Source organism: Malania oleifera, chromosome 8, assembly GCF_029873635.1.
Source record: "Malania oleifera isolate guangnan ecotype guangnan chromosome 8, ASM2987363v1, whole genome shotgun sequence".
In the NCBI taxonomy this organism is placed as follows: Eukaryota; Viridiplantae; Streptophyta; class Magnoliopsida; order Santalales; family Ximeniaceae; genus Malania; species Malania oleifera.
Genome location: NC_080424.1, coordinates 75,105,254 through 75,120,920, shown reverse-complemented (window position 1 = coordinate 75,120,920; position 15,667 = coordinate 75,105,254). Strand labels below are relative to the sequence as shown.

The 15,667-nt window shown below is 34.3% G+C and overlaps 1 pseudogene; it reads left to right on the top strand.

Moving 5' to 3' along the window:
• Positions 1-5,755: 5,755 nt before the first annotated feature.
• LOC131162733 (uncharacterized) lies at positions 5,756-13,881 on the top strand (annotated as a pseudogene).
• Positions 13,882-15,667: the final 1,786 nt, after the last annotated feature.

Genomic DNA, 15,667 nt, shown 5'->3' with positions numbered 1-15,667 from the left:
AGGTTTGCAAACTTGTCGAGTTGTGGCAAAGTCGAGCTTGGCTCAAGTTTGACTCAAGTTTAAAATGTTTTGTTCGAGATCAACTCATTTATCGTATATAATAACTCGAGATCGACTTGAGTAAAACTCATGTCACATTGATAAATGAGTCGAGATTGAGCTTGAGCTCAAATTTAATTCAATTAAAACTCATTTTAAACTAATAAACGAACCAAGTCACTAAGCTGATTCAATTAATTAATAGTTAATAATATAATTTAAGAAAAAATATTTTGTAACTTAAAAAATTTAAAAATCAAATATTTAATGAAATTAATATTGAATTTGTTACAAGCCTAAAATCGAGATAGTTCACGAGCCTAATATCAAGTTGTTTCACAAGTTGCTAACGAACTAGTAAATGAGTTGATAAATGAGTTCACTCGCGAGCCTAATGAGCTGAGTATGAACCAGTTCGAGCTCAACCCGTTTAGTTGACGAGCTCAAAATTTAAGTTCGAAGTCATTTCGTTTAACCTAATAAACGAGTTCGAATGGGTCATTATCAAATCGAACATCAAGTAGCTCATGAACAGTTCTACTCATTTGTAGCCCTATTAATGATTCTCATAATTTTAAAGGTAAAATAAGATAATTTATTTTGAGATTCGACAAAAGAATGTGATTTTTTTAAGGCTAATATGATTTTTTTTAAGGCTTAAAAATTTTATGAATCTCTCATCGAGTTTGATACAAAGAAAGAAAATTTTCTTGCAATATATTAAAATTTTTAAACTTTTCTAAGCATTTGATTTTTGAGATATTTATACTCTCTTAATATATTATTAAGCCCAAACAAGGGATAAAATTAATAGTAAGGCCAAGTAAACTTAAGTGGGCATAGAAGGCACTGAAATTTTGAAAATGGGAGAAATTTTTTTTCATAAATTAAGGAAAAGCCATACTCAATTGGCTCTCAATCTGAATAAGGACCTTTTGGTAAATTAAATTCGAAACAACTATTACAAATATCATACACGAACTTATATGTTTTCTAATTACTTGCATTGAATATTATATAAAAATAATAATATTTATTTTTTAACCTCACTTAAGAAGAATTTCTAAACTCGAGAATTATATTTCCAGGCAAAGCCATGAAAATTTTAAAACTTCAACCGAGATTCACATATTTTCATCGCTTGTTTTTTTTTTTTGGTTGGTCAATTTAAAGCCATCATCGAACTTAAATCATACGACAAAGACAAGATGCAATCTTTCTCCCATTATATCTTTTCTCCAATCTTTGAAAATTTAATGTCAAAATTTTTAACGCGAACATCTTAATTTTAATTAATAAAATGTTTCATAAATTTATGTCTTTTTTGGTCAAACCCTTGTTTTCTTTAATCCTAATTTTGCGATGACACAAGCACAAATTGAGTCCATTGAATCAGATTCCTGTGTTGACCCACTCCCTCAATTTACCAATTAGGAGAGATAAATAATTCCATGCGAAGGTACCCTACACACATTGATTGCCCCTTTCTTTTACTTCTTTTTTTTTCCTACACAAATCTCATCAGGATTCGGATCTGTTTGGATTTTCTAATCCATGATTTTTTTTTATATTATTTATTGGACTCTGATGGATTCGCAGACCCATTAAATCATATTATTAATTACACGGCGTCCCGAGTTGGTCGTGTGGAGCCTGGGTCCTGACGTCATTTGTGCGTATATATACTTTTTCTAAAAGAAATTCTATTCCATATCGCATCCAATCCAATAATAAAATAAAATAGTGCATAACGAGCGGTGAGACATAGACTTCTTTTAAAAAAAATTATATAGAAATTCCAGCCACCAACCATTCCTTCGGTGCTCCTGAAACGGCACCAAACCTGCGAATCATATGAGAATGTTTATCATATGTTTGGATGAATTTTTAAATTTTAATTTGCATAAATTCAAATAAAATATGATATAATTTTATATTATATTATATTTAAATTTATTTTTAAATTATTATGCCCAATAATAATGTGTTTTTTTTTCAAGAAAAGCAAACTTAAGATAACAAATTCAGTCTTTCACTAAAATTTCAGATAAATGTCTTGAATTCAAGTTGATTATATTTCACCTCTTCCTCAGAAAAAGACGATCAAACGATTCCCAATTATGATTCTTGCGAATCGAATCATTCATATAATATACAAAAAAAAAAAAAAAATTCCAAATGTTAGAGAAGCTAATATAAGTTCTAGCCATATACATTCTGACCGCCAACTCATACTAGATCTAGTTGCATTTTATTGGAATTGAAGGAAGATTCCAAATGAATTTGACTTTCTTCGAGTAGCACTATTTTGATGTAAACCTTTAGAAGTAATTAATTATATTGGTCCCATTTTAATATATGTTAGAAATGGCGTAGGTCGAACAGTTAATTGACCAAGCAATAAATTGGCCAGTTGACCGCCTTAGCAGCGCACCCTGATTTTATATATATATATATATATATATATATATATATATATATATATATATATAAAATTTATGACCCTAGGGCAACTAAATTGAAAAGAATAAACAAAAGTAAGAGATTATTCCAGGGTGCGTTGCTAAGGCGGTCAACTGGCCAATTTATTGCTTGGTCAATTAACCGTTCGACCTACCTTAGCATCTTTGAAGGAGCCATTTCTAACATATATTAAAATGTGTATATATATATATATATATATATATATATATATATATATATATATATATATATATAAAGAAATTCTATTCCATATTGCATCCAATCAAATAAAATAAAATGGTCCAATTCAGGCGATGAGACATAAACTTTATTAGAAAGAGTATGAAAATGCCTATTCAATCAAATTTTAAATTTTAATTTATATGAATTTAAATAAAATATGATATAATTTTATATATTATTGAGACATCAATGAAAGTTAAGTGACGTGAAATCGTTTCATATGACCATTTTTTCAATTATGTGAATAAAATTTAAAATGTAAAATAACGACACAATGCATCAATATTGGCGTAGAAGCGCCAAGGCCATGGATATTGGTTTTGAAAATTTTCCAAATATAAAATATTGTCATCTTTGATTTTCGAGTTTGTTGGGTGTAGGAGGGGATGTTTGTGGTTTGACAAATGGTCTCTGATCTACTTGCATTACATGTAGGAACCTGAACCAAAAAAAGAAAAAGAAAAGAAAATAAAATGAGAAAGAAAAAGAAAAGAAGGAAAAAGGTTTGGCACAGGACCAAACCGTCGACGGTTATAGGAAGCTCAGGAAAACCGTCGACGGTTTCAACAACCGATAGTTTTTATATAAGAAAGTGGGAAAAATTGGTTTGGTAAGTGACCAAACCTCGATGGTTTCAAGAAAACTGTTGATGGTTTTCCTCGAGCTGAGCTTACTTAAGTGGGAAGTAAGCTTAAAATTTTAAAATTTTCATATCTCTCTCTTTCTCTAGCCCAGGATCTCTCCACACATACTCTCCGGTCCTCTCTCCCTCCTCTCGGCTTGCCGGTTCCCTCTCCTTGGCTAGTTAAGGAAGCTAGGGTTTCCATCCTCCGAACGCTCACTACAAAAAATAAAGTTATTAGTGACGGTTTTCAATTTGTCGCTATACCTGCTGTTACTAATATTTAGTAGTGACGAATATTTTAAACCGTCACTAATAATAAAGTATTAGTGGCGAATTAAAATCGTCACTAACAATAAAATATTAGTGACGGATTAAAACCGTCACTAAAGACCTAAGCCCGTCACTATAAATTGTACACCAGATCGATCAAAAATTGTCACTAAAACCATAGTATTAGTGATGGTTTCAAAACCGTCACTATTCCTGGATTATAAGTGACGGTTTTAAAACCGTCACTAGTTCTCCATTATTAGTGACGGTTTCAAAATTGTCACTATTTCTGAATTATAAGTGATGGTTTTAAAACCGTCACTAATTCTCCATTATTAGTGAAAATTTTAGATTCGTCACTATTGTTCAATTATTAGTGACGGTTTTAGAACCGTCACTAATACTCATTTTTAGTGACGATATTAAAACCGTCACTATTGGTCTATTATTACTGACAGTTATAAAACTGTCACTATTGCTCTGCAGATCACTTATGGATTTAGTGACGGTTTTAAACTGTCACAAAAGTCATAGTATTAGTGACAATTTTGAATTCGTCACTAATACTTAAATTGCACAATTAATAGTGAATTTAATTTTTTTTCTAAATTATTAATTTTGTAAAAATCTATAATTAAATTACATAACATTAAACTATAATTGTAATAAAATTCATAAATTATTCAAAATTCTAAGTCAAATTTAAATACAAATATATTATACAAATTCAAATACATATACAAATTCAAATACAAATATATTATACAAATTCAAATTTAAATACATTTCATTTGTTCAAATAAAAATAAAAAGTGAAAAGCTGCATCCGAGTTGCATGACATCGTCCTGACGTTGTCACAGTTGCAAACCCTACAAATTAAGAAAGTTAAAAAAATTAGTATACGGTTTTTGAAAATAAATCACTACCTAGCACATATACAGGCATAAAAATTAAATCACATCATTGTAAGAGGAAACATCAGATTGTAAACAATCAGTTTGATTGCAGAGATTTGAATGTAAACAATATCAGCAAAGCTTTCTTTGTATAGGACGAAAAAATCCACCCCTCAATATAGACAGTACACACCAATACAAAAAATGAAAAACACAACAACAATGCAAATTAGGCAGCATACACTAGCACAAAGCAATACTATAGAACTTGAAAGGTTAAGTTCAAAAAGTAATCACAACTACAGAATTCAGTATTCTAGGAGGAATCACAAAATATAAATAGCCTCTCCAAGGTTCGCTTTGACCACATAGTCCACAACAAATAACTGCAGGCACTTGACTTGTTAGAGAGAGACTCTCTCCCTTCTCTCTAGGAAGGGCAAGCCGTGAGTGGAGTGTTGTGTTCTTCCTTGAATCTAACAGATTGGTGTTTTCTTGGTGTGAGTTGAGGCTGATCTTGGGTTTGTTTGCGGCGGATTCTATCTTGGACTTGATTTTAACCTCTGATTTGGTCGGATTCTCATATTTGGGTGTGTGGAAAGTATCTCGAGAAGTTTCCCGCTTATGAAAATTTGAAAATGAGTCGCTCGGGCTGCTTGAAGGAAGGTGATGATGGGAACAGAATTTCGTCCCCTAATGGATCGAAGATTGAAATGAAGAAGAAAATAGAGGATGCCTTGAACTTTATTGAGTTTCGAGGGAGAGATACATATTTAGGCTCTTGACCCAATTAAATAACCATTTCACTCATGAGTCACACTTTCCTTTTTATAAAAAAACTTTCTAAACATCTCCTAAAAAGTTCAGTGGTAGCCAAACTTCATTTGGAAGTTCAGCATTATTTGATTGAAGTTGCATTATGGGCTTTCAGTAGCAAAAGAAGCAGAGCACCTGGACTGGGCAATGAGGCTGCGTATAGCTATGGGCACAGCATACTGCCTCGATTATATGCATCAGCTCACCCCACCCATATTTCATAGGAACCTCCAATCTTCCTCTGTATATCTGACTGAGGACTATGCAGCCAAAGTTTCAAACTTCAGTTTCTAGAATAAGGTAACTGCAGCCAAGAAAGGATCAACTGCCACAGAGCTCTTAGATACGCCAGCAACAAATCTAGCAGGCAACATCTACAGATTTGGGGTAATTTTATTGGAGATGGTGACGGGAAGGCTAGCCTACTTAGTAGGAAGTGACTCTCTCACAGACTGGGCATGTGATTATCTGAATGGGAGTAAACCCTCAAGAGAAATGGTGGATCCAACTCTGAAGTCTATCAAAGAGGATGAACTGGAGAAACTGCTTCAAGTGGTAAAAATTTGTATCCACCCTAACCCGGAACAGAGGCCAACAATGAGAGAGGTCACAGCCAAATTGAGAGAATCACTGACATGGAACCTGACGAAGCAACTCCAAAATTATCTCCTCTTTGGTAGGCAGAGGTTGAGATCATGTCTTCAGAAGCAAGTTAAGAGTTGCAATCAATTCCTCAAGTATGTAGTTATTTTTTTAAGGATTTTTTCCCCCTTTCTTTTGTTTTTCTGCTATTGTTCGTAGGTGCTGCTGGTTAAGGTATATGAGACAATAAGTGATATTTGTATATAGAAGGGAAGAGCTGTTTGACATTGTTTGCTTGCCACAAGCTATACGAGTGATATTTGTGTATGGAAAGGGAAGAGATGTTTGATATTGTTTGGTCATCACCTTGTAAAGAAACCATACTCTTAAATTAATAAAAACATGCTTTGTGGAAACTCTTTTAATTGATTGTCTCACCTGTACTGGAATGTACTTGTCGGTCGTGTAAACTTATATGGTTTTGTTCTCATTCCCTGGGAAGTTTTTAGTTCATTTTTCTTTATGAAGTAAACTCAACCTCCTTAAGCAGATATGTTGACCTTATTGGTCACACCCAGTTTTGATTATGACAAATACTCTTAGTACTGAAGTTTGTATTGAGAATTGCATGCAGGTTCACCTTATGCGCACTTAGGAATGAAAGTCATATCATGATGGCGTGAGGTGTTCATGCCAAAGAATGAAGATATATGTGTTATATTTTGTATTCATTTAATTATTTCTTCATTCTGGGATGTAATTTATTATGGACTGTGCGTGTGTATGGCTTGTAATAATTTGCATCATGCATGATAGGTAGGTACGCTCAAAACGACCATAGTTGGTCTTTAGGGGCTTACATTGACCCTAGGTCACTAAACAAATGCACAAAGGTCCCCATTATCATCTTCATATCAGGGGAATCACAACTAGCTAAAACATGGACTTAAATTGAATAAGCTAAGTGGGTTCGGGCGACCGAACCTCTTTTGAACATATCTTCCTCGGGCACCCGAATGTTTTTCAGAGCACTTTTCAATTATTCGAGCGACCGTCTGTTTATGTTCAAATAGAGGCTCGGGCGACTAAACTACCTAGTTCGGTTAACCGAACTATGCTTTGGGCACCCGAACCTCGGACATTTGGCTACTGACTTTGTTTCAGTCAACCAAACCTCAACTCAGGCACCCGAACTTCTTTAAATTGATTTCTTGATTGTGTATGTTCGGGCACCCGAACCTCACGGGTTAAAATAATTTTTACCTAATTTTTTAATGAGTTAACTGGGTTAATTTTCTTAATGGTCTTTTAGACAATTCTAATAATACCCATTGTGTCCCCAACGGTCAAAAACTCTTCCTTGCCTATATATACCAGTTCATTTGTTTTAATTAGAAAGGATTAGCAAACTTGATTAGGACAAAAATTCTCTCATCTTTAAAAACCCTATATTAGCCAAATATTCTTTCAAGCACTCACATATTTCTCACTCATGATTTCTCTATGCATTGTGAGTATTTCAAGGCTATTGTACTTAACCTACTTTGCTAGAACTCTAACTTGGATTATTTGTTTGATTGATTTTCTTTGAGAGTTTAGCATTAAAGTTCTTCTACCAATTTCATTTGATAAATCTATTGTGGAAAAACTTTAAGGGTTTTGGTTCTTGCATCATTGTTGCAAGTTACCTAAACCTAGATTTTGTGTGCAAAAATTCTTTACAAAAGCTAGTCTTTTAAACAACTCCATTGTGCTTTGTACATTGAAATATCTTGTTGAGTTTGTTTGATTTATCTTGCTTAGCATATTTGAAACCCTGATCTGATTCTATGATATTCAAATAGTATGTTTCAAATCCTGCTTAGATATACACTCTAGATCTGGACTGAAAATATATACGTGATTGAGTGTTTAGCACACATTAGAGCACTGAGCATATTTACATATCATTCGTGCTTGCATTATTGACTAAGCTATATTGGTGCACACATCTGCTTGTGTTGAAGCGCATTTATGTGTACAAACAAATTTATACACATTGTATAGTCCCGGATTGGCTTAAACCTAGTTAGGAAAGTTAGGTGCGCCATCCTGTTAAAGCGTGTCGGTTGAGGTCAGCCCTTTGAATTGACCTGGTTTGTATAGGTGCCGCTCCACCTGTTTAAGTGAGCATTATAGTGGTAATCCTAGTGCTGGTGTGACCAAGGCGGGGACGTAGGCATTGTTGGCCGAACCTCGATAACATATCGTGCGTATTCTTTACATTTCCGCAATTTACATTTACTGCACGTGTATGTTTGCTTGATGGTTGCATAGACTGGCCCTAGGCTAAATTACATTGTTGTTTAAATCTGGTGACCTAGGCAACAAATTTTTTAAATACCCAATTCACCCCTCCCCCCTCTTGGGGTTGCACCATAACTATTAAGATACTCGGATCCCACTTACTAATTAGTATTGGGTGCAATCTCTCATTCATCGATAGTGACTTGGTATCAAATTCAGTTTGATCTTCTTCCCTTTGATTGTTTCTTTTCCCCATTACCCCAAGGCTTGCTTTGTGGGGGAAACCTGGGTTTCATCTTTAGGTCAATAAATTCTGATTATAAACAGCGATAATAGTTCAGATGTGGAAGTGATGGTATATTTAAGCAGAGTTGAATGGATGCAGTAGGATACGCGAACCTAACTAAAAAAAAAAAAAACCTCGAAACTCAATTTGAATTTTATCAATGTTATAATTTTTGAACTTGAGTTTGATTCAAGCACAAGCTCTTAAAACACATTCTTAGCTTAATTGAATTTGGTTAGAAATATAAATATATAATACACAATATGTACCTTAATATATTTATAAAACATATAATATATCACTTATATATAATAGGAAAATAATAAAATAATAAAAATTCTATTAAGTTCAACTAGTAGTGGGAAATGTGCATCCTCCCTAACTTTGGAGAGTTGATAATTTTTCAATAAGTTACCAGAGTCAGTTCTATAAGTGATGCCCAATTTCTTAGAAGTCATTGATAGGATTATGTGAAATGTAATAATTTATTCATTTGTTAAAAATTTTATTTTAAGTCCAAATCTATAGAAAATGGAATAAGTAGAACCATTTGACCATAAGTTTAGATACAACACCCTTACCATTGAGTTCCCTGAACTTGACACTTTCACCTTACCTCATTTATTCGGATTTTGAGGGGCGAAAAAATAAATAGAATGAAAGATGGATCACCTTCTACCCAAACCTATCGGGGGGAGATGCATAGAGGTTCATTTATTCGATATAACGCACGATGGACATGCTACAACAAAGCCAATTTCTAAAATCATATAAACATAAACTTATGCATAAATGTGGTAGACAAGCTTAAACAGAGCCATTTTCTGAACTCTATGATTGTTTATAAACCACAAAAATAAAGCCATTTTCTAGACCTTTTCCCGTAAAGAAGGAACATGAGATAAAGCCCAAGGAAACATTTGTTCCAGTGGCTCAATAAGACCAAGCACCCCTAGCCTATGTTTGATGCAACACATGCATGGAATATTTTGGTCTCAAATGATTAACCTATTCTTCACATGGTATGATAGTAATTGGTCTCTCTACAGCCAATGTGCTAGCAGTGATTATTGGTAACCAAAAAGGCTATACTGGCCTTTGTTTGGGTTCTTATCAAGTTAACCTATTCTTTATTGACGACGATCCAAACAAAACATGAGACACAAGCAAACTCACCCTAACAAGAAAAAAATGCATGGAAAGAGCAAGAACCCCTTCACACTGCTCTATTTGTTGTCAACTGCTTAAGCATTAACCAATTAAGAATGCATTCATAATGCATTCACTGTGAACATGACACAGTCATAGACCATCAACAAGGACATGAGGTGGTGGGGCAACATCACTTTGAAACTGAATTCAGTCTTTCTTGGTCATTGCATATTGTGTCTTAAATTTTTTTTCTACATCAAAGAGGGATGAACTTACTTTCAGATATCAATTATCAATTAAAAGGATAAATATCAAGAGTACTAATGTTGCAGGTCCTTGGTGGGTTGGTTCTGAGCCAACCAGACAATGTCAGATACAGGTTACTTATAGGGTTGCTTCTGGGTATGAACACCCAATACTTCAAACAACCCTGCGAAAGCCGATTCTCAAGTTTTGGAACTAGTACATGGCTTTAAATAGCAAGTGCGACCATTACTTGATGGATTTTTGGGTCCCTATACTATTACACATCACTATTAAGAATGGAAAAAAGTCATAGCTACGGAAGGCAGAAGCCACTAGATTGTTACCAGCTACCACTGTGTAATTGCTGTTATAGGACTGCTATGTCCTCTAGAAGGCTGTGATGGCAATTTTTTATTTTTTCAGTTTTATATGTCCTTTTCAGTCTATCCTGATGTTGGTGGAGGAGGAGGGGGGGCGCTTAACAATTTGATATGTACAATGTTTTGTTCAACTTAAGTTATTTATTTTTTTTCTATATTGTTTAACCTTCATTTCTTTTCAAGTTTTTGTCTTGTGCAAGATGTAAATAATTTATTTTTTTTAAGATAAAATTTATTATAATATTTAAATTTTAAAGCTTATGTTATACAATATAACTTGTTTCTCTAAATATTTTAAATTTTTATTACTTTTAACTAATAAAATGATGGAACTTGTTTAGTTTATTATGATGTTTTCTGTGCCTAATAAAGTAATAGCATATATTTATACTACAAGCTAAGATATTTTCTATCATGAATTTATTTATCAGACGTATGATTAATGAAAAGTGAAATAATGATTATTTTTTAATAGCACTTTCTTTAAATCTAATGTGAAAATTATTATGCTTACTAAACAATTTTAGTAAGTTATATTGAAGGATCCAAAATACATTAAAAATCCTAATACAAGCTAAGGGCTTAAAATATGTACATATACCAATACAGGCACAGTAGTACATGATTGAAAAAAGATTCACATATGTTACACCATCTCCCCCCAATGTAACATCCATCACTCCTGATTTCCGCTACACCCATAATCGTTCCATTATGCTAATAATGCAATCTGCTACTGTTAGTTAAAACCATCAACAGAATTTATTCAGGTATGGTTTGAACCCACACCAAAACTGACCTTCCAAGATCGGTTGACCCAAAAACAAAGATGTGCTACAAAAGGAACTTGTGACATTATAATAAGGATATATGACAAAAGGAATTGCCTATCAATGAGCAAGCAACAAATATTGGAAGAGAAGCAATTTTTTTTAGCACAAAGACTAGCATTTCACCTAAATTACCTTGTCAAAGGACAGGATGACAAAGTTTATGTTACTAGATAGTTAAGGTTTGGAAACCTGGTGTGCTAGATGGTAGATTTAAATCCAGCCACTATGGGACAAATGATACATGCAATCAATGGATACATATGTCCTAAAGCACTAATGGGGGTAATGGGAAGTCGCAAAACACATGGAAGTAACAAGATTTCATTTGTTGCTGTGAAAACATATTTCTTTGTGGTTTTCTTATAATTTACCAGGTAAATTTTGCATTTAATTCATCCCCATAGGAATAGCAGGGATTTTTCTAGTTCAAGCTATTTCTATGATTTACATCACAACCCGAATTGTAAAACACCACAAGTCTCAATCCCCAAATAATCAAACATAAGATCCAACGAAGAAATAATTAGTAAAAGAGCTATGACCATGATTAAAGCTGCCGCAAAGTGGCTTCACAAATAAATCATGAAATTAATTGCTAGAACAATCTAAACCATGAACAAGTCACAAATAAATCAGTACAAGATTGTCGTAGCACCCAAAAACTCAAACACAACCCCAAGAAAGCAACTCATAGCACTGGAACAATTGGAGAAGCGAATCACTGAAATTACCATGGCTCACAAAAAAACAGCTTATAAGCACTGCCACTGCCTCACAAAAAATAGCTTATGAGCACTGCCACTGCTCTAAGAGAGTCTCCAATGACTGTTACTAACACCAAACCACAACTAACAAATTACCATGAGTGCATGGTCACAACAAAGATTAGATCTTTGAGCAATACACATGTCGAACAACTTGATATTTTGATACATGGAAGGAATTAGAACATTAAATCAAAAAACACAGCAAATCCCACTATTTCAGACCCAATAAACTCAATAACCATTGATAAACTGCTTCACGAAGCATCAAAGAACCATTCCTTGGGTCTCGTAGATGAGCAATTAAAAAAGGTGAGACCTTTGGGCAAAAAACATCACGAAAAACTCCAATAACATGTTAATAGAGGGATTGGATCACTGTTGAATCATTTTAGGTCAAAACCATGTCTGAAAGTGGCTTCATGCACCGGCGCATGCGGTCGGCCTTGGCAGCCTTTGTCCAACATGTGAGGTTCCATGAGACACTTCTTGGAGGTGGGATTTCAGTGGGGGCAGATGGGCAGTGTCTGTGGGTGACTATGGTGTTGATCTTGACAAATCTATAGTCGGTTTGATGTTCTTGAACTGACAGTGTCACCCAGAAAACCAGCGACTGGTCTGACTTCCTGTTGCTGCTGGCTGTTTCTTAGGGTTATAATATCGCTGAAAAGTCTTCTATACTGATAGACATGCAGCGAATTTTGGGTTTTAGGCTTCAGTTTTGATGGTGGTGTTAACACATAGGGTTTAGGTTTCAGAATCATGTTGTAATACCATGTTGAATAATTGGGTAAAATGGCAGACCTAAACTCAAAAATAGGTCTCTCCCTCTAACTTACACTTGTTACGAACCAAACTATAACAATTAATAATAATTCTAAAAGACTAAATAACCATTAACATATTTCATGACCTATCTTATTTTGAAACATGAAATATAATTTATAAACTACTTGTTAGCCACTCATGAAATATTAACTTAAATTGATTAAGTAAATCATGACAAGAGATAGCCATAACAATACAAAGTTCAAAATATTTTCAATATTTAAGATACAACTCTCAGTTATTTTGGCAAGCTTGAGGTTACAAAAGTTTTAGGAATCAACCCATCTATGGCATTCCCTCTTTGGAGTAAATTGTTTTGAGCTTCTTGAGATGCTTAAAGCCCATAAAAAAGGTATCCGGCAAGCAACTGTCAACACGTTTGGATACATTGCAAAAGCCATTGGACCACAAGATGTCCTGGCAACATTATTGAACAATCTCAAAGTGCAGGAGCGTCAAAACCGCGTGTGTACTATTGTGGCAATTGCAGTAGTTGCAGAAACATGTTCTCCTTTTACAGTACTACCAGCATTAATGAATGAGTATCGTGTACCAGAACTCAATGAGCATAATGGTGTTTTAAAATCACTCTCTTTTCTTTTTTAGTACATTGGTGAAATTGGTAAAGATTATATTTATGCAGTCACTCTACTACTTGAGGATGCTCTCATGGATAGAGATTTGGTACATAGGCAAATTGCTTCCCAGCTATTAAGCACATGGCTTTAGGAGTGGCTTGTTTAGGTTGTGAGGATGCTTTAGTACACTTGCTGAATTATGTATGGCCAAGCATATTTGAGACTTCTCTGCATGTTATTAATGCTATCATGGAAGCCATAGAAGGGATGCGGGTTGCCTTGGGTGTAGCTGCAGTCCTAAACTATTGTCTGCAGGGGCTCTTCCATCCTGCAAGAAAGGTTAGGGAAGTTTACTGGAAGACTTATAACTCACAGTATATTGGAGCTTAAGATGCACTGGTGGCTATTTATCCTATGTTAGAGGATGAGGCGAGCAACATATACAGTAGGCCTGAGTTGGTGATGTTTATATGAGGTTTAGTTTGTTCTTCATGCTTCAGGTGAATCTACAAGAGGCTCTTGGACAAGCTAGGACCTATCCTGGGGTTGTTTCCATTGCAACTGCAGTTTGTTTAGATGTGCATGCTTATTAAGCTGGATTGATGAATTGCTTGCTGTTTGTTAACTTCTTCAGTAGTTTGCTAATTCAGGAATACCTTAGTTTGGATTCATGACCTGCCATCTAAACACTCCAATATGATATTCTCAAAAGTCTATCAAGCAACTCAAACGCATCAATCCAAATTTCCCAATACAATTATTCTTTTTTCTTTTCCTTTCTTTAGTTAATTGAACACGCACTAGACTTAAAATTTTAAAACTACACAAGAAGAAATAGTTTATCTATCTCCCTTTTCATACTCCTTTCCCAACCCTCTCACGACATAAAACTTGAAACCTTCTAACATAAGAGAGTGAGACTTTACCACACTTTTAACCAATGTATCCTAAATTGCAGAATCCTAGGAAACATATAATCACATTCTCGACATCACATCCTAATGGACTGAATGCTGCATTCTAGGAGCCTATTTTTCCATGACCCTACACTACCGTAGCTACTTCCAAATGAACATAACAGTGTTCAAAGCTTAATTGAACTTTTACAAATTACCTTGACACATTTAACAAGCTTGAACATGATTTTTTTTGGTTAGCTAAACTTAGCGTTAATGAGGCAAGACCAATATCATCCAAATTCATCCCATTTGTTAAATAGATTTTATAGTGAAGCTCGGAATTACTCATATATGTATATTAAAAAAAATCACTTTTATCAAGCTGTCTTTTCCTCTTCTTTTTTTTTTTTTGTTTTTTTCGGCAGGCAAGGCAACAAAACCACCAAATAGAACAAAGGGCTGAAAGAAACAAGGAACTCGCTCAACTGGCCCAAAGATCAGGCATCTGAGTATAGCAGCTGACACCCAGGGACGGAAACCTTAAGGGGCTGGAAGGAGATCACATTGCTTATGCTTGTGGAAGCATCCCAGAGTTGGCCCATTGGACTCCCCTGGGAAAAAAGGTAACTGTGCTTTGATTTTGTTTAAATTCATCCCATTTGTTAAATGAACTGTACAATCATTCCTGGAACACTCGTTAATGTAACTTTAAAAAAAAAAAATTAATGCACTCTATTTAAGCTGAGTCCTTCAAGTTATTGAAAAATAGCTTATTTTGTGTTTGGGAGCTTTGAGTTCAAATTTTGAATTTGGATTTGTGCAAGTAAAGAGTAAAACACTTATTAACTTGTATACCATTTCGACTAAATCCACAAAATTTAAATTCAATACCTAAAATCCATACTTTCGAACACACCTTAGAAAGTAGGACACAGAATAAATGAGCAAAAGAAACACCCAACGAAGCAATGAGCAGACCAATAAATGAGCCCGAACAAACTACTTAAAAGGCAAAACAAGCCAAGCTTTGCCTAGTTCAAGTCTTTTATTTATGATTATTATTAAATGAACTTCAAAATTACGCATGAAATTGGTCATTTGCTTGTTACCTAACCAAGCTAGTGAGCTATTCACCATGGTTGAGTTCATAATGACCTTAATTTCAGTATATGCTTATGTGTATTCCCATGATTTTACAGTCCACCAAAATTTTTCTCATGTAATTGACTCATCCTCGTTCGATCCAAATTTTCAAAACCCAAATAATGGGTGTCACCACTTAGCCAAAATTCCCAACATCCTCATTGGATCCAAATTTTCAAAACCCAAATAATGGGTGTCACCACTTTGCCAAAATTCCCAATCTAATCACAACATTGAAGCTGCAAAATCATAAAGTAGATGAAAATATAAATGTTCAAATTAAGAAACTAAAGAAAACTTTGAGAGAATCAACCCATTAAATAGCACTCTTGAACAA